Below are 4994 nucleotides of genomic sequence, written 5' to 3'. Positions count from 1 at the left end.
ATATACATACAGTATATATATATATATATATATATATATAGCCTACACACACACACTTTGTAATTCACTTCGTAATAATGAAACAGCAATGAATTACAAACAATCACTCAAGAACAAAACTTGTTTTAGCAAGCACACACTTAATCAAATTTAATAAGGCCACTGACAGGACTGGATGTTTTAACATCTATGCACTGACAGGACTGAATGTTTTAACATCTATGTATGTGCCAAAAATAAAAGTTGACATAATTCATCCCCTTATCACTCTGTTCAGCAACCTCAATAACTGTAAAAATAGGTTCTTCATCTGGAGTAATTAAGAACATTAGGCTGAAGCACTGACTCACCTTTGGGAAAGATGACACATCACATGACCATATTTGGCTCTACAAAAAACACATTCCTTCACACATGCTCACGAGGAAGGCCATATTCTCTGAGTATAAGGAATAGTTAGGCGTCTAGGTACAGAAGGACAGGAGACATGGAAAAACTACTGATGAAATAACTTTTAATTATTTGAAGTCATGTCTAATGATCCCTGGTTTGAGCTTTATCATCAAGGCCAACGTCCTCAGAGAATATGACACAAACTGAATGTGCAAAGAAAGTCTGCAGAGAAGCAGTATATAAAACAGGGAAAACACACACAAGCTAGGTACTTCTTGTGAGGAATGTTAAAGTACTAACCAACTGTTTTACTGAAATACAATATCTTAGCAACTAACTGGAAGAGCTTTAAAGAACCAGACAATGAAGTGGCAAAATGAAAATTCACAGTTCATAAAGTTTTTATACTCTGAATACAAACATTATGCTTTAATTAAGTTCACAGATGTTTTTAAGTGTCTTTGTTTTCAAGCCTTGCATGCAAGTTCCAAACAGTTAAATACATTGTTAAATGTACTGTAATATCTCCTCTCTCTTGACTTCTGTCATATATACACACTTACGGTGATGATACAAGGGGCAACTTTTTTGACCAATGTTGCTTGGGCACTTTCCCATTGAGAATGGGCAACAAATTTCTATCTGGATATACTTTAGATTGGTTGTGGGCCCTGTGTCTCACCTGGTTGCCCATTGATGGCAACATTGCCCAGCAACATTGCTCAAAAAGTTGCCCCGTGTATATCATCACCTTTACACATAGGTGTCTTAAGAATTTACACTTCATTCCCACTAACATAATGGCCTCTAACATAAACAGCACTCAAAAGTAACGCCAACACCATTTCCCACTGGAATGAGCATGAGAATCCAGTTTCCAGAGTATCTAAATTTCACTGTAACCACAGGCAACCAACCAAGAAAAGTTTGGGAAAGGAACATACCAAAACCACATTTTGGAAGATTAATGCTTTTATGCAATATTAAAAAACTCTAGCTTCCCACTCGAGAAGAAAAAATAGCTTGAGAGTAAAACTGTTTATGTTCATTAAACATAAAAACAATATTCACCCACAGAATAATACATTATTTTAATATACAGAACATTATATTCATTTTATGTTGTTGTTGTTACTGTTGGGGTACCTTCATTAGCACATATACGTTTGTGTGAAAATCGAACATGGGTTTCACTATGTGGTGGTCTCCTGAATTTTTCAAAAAAATTGTCTCCATGTTTCTCAATCAAGCTGTAATGAAATTTCCTGCATTTGGTTTCAACATCCACTATGACAAATCCATCACGAACATGTCTAAATTCCATAAATCTTTTCTCTCTTTTCCTGAAAGCAAAATTCAACTGACCTGATGTGGGATGTGCTTGTTTTTTTGTTGTTGTTGTTTTTTAATATCACTAAAATACATTTTATAGCTTTGAAATAAACTCATTTAATTCTATATGTAGAAATTAGACATTTTAATGCATTGCTGTTTATGCAGGGTCAGACAGCTCTCAGATTCCATCAAAAATATCTTAATTTGTGTTCCGAAGATGAATGAAGGTCTTACGGGTTTGAAATGACACGAGGGTGAGTAATTAATGACAGAATTTTCATTTTTGGGTGAACTAACCCTTTAAGGCTCTTCAAAGTTAAATGATTTAAGTGGATTTAAGGAATCTATTCTAGACTAAAAATTGCTGAAGAGCTTGACATCCTGTAGTGAGACCCATACAGGCATGTGGGGGTCATACCCACTTCTGACTTACTTTATGAGTTGCTGATGAAATTCATTTAAATTGGATCAGCTTGTAATTTCAAAGTTTTACTTTGATTTTCAGTGTGATTTTGAATCCAGCCCTCAGTGGGTTGATGATTTTGGCTTTTCATTGACCACTGTCACATCATATTATTCTCAACAAATTACACAATGTATATAAGTAAAGATTTTCAACCTGAATATTTTGTTCATCGAGATCCAATGTGTGATTTAAATGTTTCCTTAATTTTTTTGAGCGGTGTATATAATATCATATTCTCAAAACAGTAGCCAGATGGGTTTAAACATGAAAAAGTCTAATTCTTTCTGATTCGAATTTTTTTGATCATAAGGAGATGAGTAAGAAGAAAAGGCTGAGGGAAACAGCAGGGAAAATTATGAGTGGGTGACAAAGAATGCTGTGTAAGTGGGACATGGGGTATTCCCTCACCCCTGACACTTGTGTGGATCACCAGCCAAGGAAAGTGATGATTTGCAGCCTCAACTGATGATGAGTTTATATTCTGCAAAGAAAGTGAAAGTTAATTCAGCAAGAAAATGTTCAGAGAACAGTTTCAGTTTTCAGCAAGTACTAAATGCCCATGTAAAGCTTAAATTAGAAGTTGACATTTAGGTCATTATTCTTCATTAACATAATGAAATAGCCTTTAAACAACTCCAGCTTATAGGCTGAAGTCATGTTTTTTATTCAAATGTTAAAGATTCATTTGTTATACCAAAGGATTCGCAAAGGTTGATGTTATATATTAATATGGAGACTAATGGTGACTACATTTGAATCACAAAGCTCTTGCCAAATAGATAAGGCACAGGATATGACCAATGAGGAGAGAGCATTGAATTAGACAAAACCATGTCCTGTGTCTCACCCTTGAGCTCCAAGTGTCACAACAAATTTATATATCCAAGGCTACCAAAATAACTTGTACTTAAAGAGTGAGCAAAGCGCTTCAGGGGGTAAACAGGAAAGTTGAACCATCCAATAGGACATGCCATGAACTCTTTAACATTTCCATGAAATTGTGTGTTTTTCTAAAGGGGTGATGGGTGGTGCTGATGGGAAGCCTGGAATTTTTTTGAAGGCCAAACAATGAGTACTGTGAAATAGATATGCTTGATGTTTTTCAGTTGAGAATTGTTGAGCAGGCATCTTTAACTCAATGCCACAAATAAGACTTATATTTTATGTTTTTTTTAACTAATAAAGTCTAATTTGTTTAATTTGACAATTTCATTACATCTTTTATCTGTTTAAGATATCACTGTAACATTAAATATCAGGGCTTTCCTTTACGGGCCAACTAAAATACACTCTAAAAAAATCCTGGGTTATTTTTTTAACCCAAATGCTGGGTTGAGCCTTTTGGGTCATTTTTTTTGGGTTATTTTTTCAGTGTTTGGGAGGTTTTTGTGTTACCCAGCTCCTGGGTCAAATGTAACAACCCAGTGTCTGGGTTGTTTTGCAGCTCCTGGGTCAGACATAACAACCCAATGTTTGGGTAGTTTTACCACTGATTTCTAGTTGTGTCCTCTTTTGGAAGGCCAAACAAAGTAGTTTCGCTTTCACAACGAAGCACACAGCGGCCTAGCATGAGCGAAAGCCCCGGCTTACCGTGAGCTGAGGCGGCGGGATCGAGAACGGCGGTCCCGGCGGATCCGACGAAGGAGCGGTGAAAACGGTGAAAGCCGATCCGGTGATCCACAGCGCAAAGTTGTTGTATTTCCTCAGCGACCAGCACGGATCAGCTCTAGGCATGATGAAGCGGATATCGTCCTCTTTTGGAAGGCCAAACTAAGTAGTTTCGCTTTCACAACGAAAAACACAGCGGCCTAGCGTGAGGGGAAGCCCCGGCTTAGCGTGCACTGAGGCCGGGCTAGAGTGAGCTGAGGCCGGGCTAGCATGAGAGGAAGCCCCAGCTTAGCGTGCGCTGAGGCCTGGCTAGAGTGAGCTGAGGCGGGCTGAACTCCGCTTCGTCCACGGTGAAAGTTGATGTATTCCGTCAGCGACCAGCACGGATCAGCTCTAGGCATGACAATGCGGATATCGTCCTCTTTTGGAATACCAAACAAAGTAGTTTCACTTTCACAACGAAGCACACAGCGTCTCGTTTTAGGTAGGTGTGGCTGACTCTGAACTTTTATAAAGAATATCTCTTTGGATTTGAGACTTTAGTCTTTGCAACTTTACAGATCTTCTTTATGCACCAAGAGCTTGTAACACTCCAAAGAGAAAGGAAAAATTTAAATCGCATCATATGACCCCTTTAAGTGTTCTTGCTAACAGTAAAACAGACAAACCCCTTTTGCATTTGCAATTTTCCATTCTGGAATTTTGACTTCAAATCTCTGAATTTTAAAACTATTTCTGATAACTGGGACTTTGTAAAAACAAACAATTCCAACTTTATATTTTGCAAATGCTACAAAATTTGGAAATAAATGCATACTTTTATACAAGGATGCATCAAATTGACCAAAAGTGACAGTACAACACTTTTATATTGTAAAGAAAAATTACATTTCAAATATATGCTGTTCTTTTGAACTTTCTATTCATCAAAAAAAAAAAAAAAAATCCTGAAAAAATGTTTCATGGTTTCAGTGATTTTTAACATTGTTAATAAACAAAAATGTTCTGAAGAAATAATGAATGAATAATTAATAATAAAGGTGTCACTATCTCCAGCTGGAGTGCCCCTGACTCCAGCAGAGGGCACTCCACCGCTGACTCATGCCACTCTACCCCGGACTACATTTCCCATAACCCCTGCCTAGGAACTCATTATCACACGCACACCTGTTTCCATCAGTGACACTATACA

This window comes from Sinocyclocheilus rhinocerous, unplaced genomic scaffold, assembly GCF_001515625.1.
Source record: "Sinocyclocheilus rhinocerous isolate Xijiao unplaced genomic scaffold, SAMN03320098_v1.1 scaffold742, whole genome shotgun sequence".
In the NCBI taxonomy this organism is placed as follows: domain Eukaryota; kingdom Metazoa; phylum Chordata; class Actinopteri; order Cypriniformes; family Cyprinidae; genus Sinocyclocheilus; species Sinocyclocheilus rhinocerous.
This window is presented reverse-complemented; position numbering follows the sequence as displayed.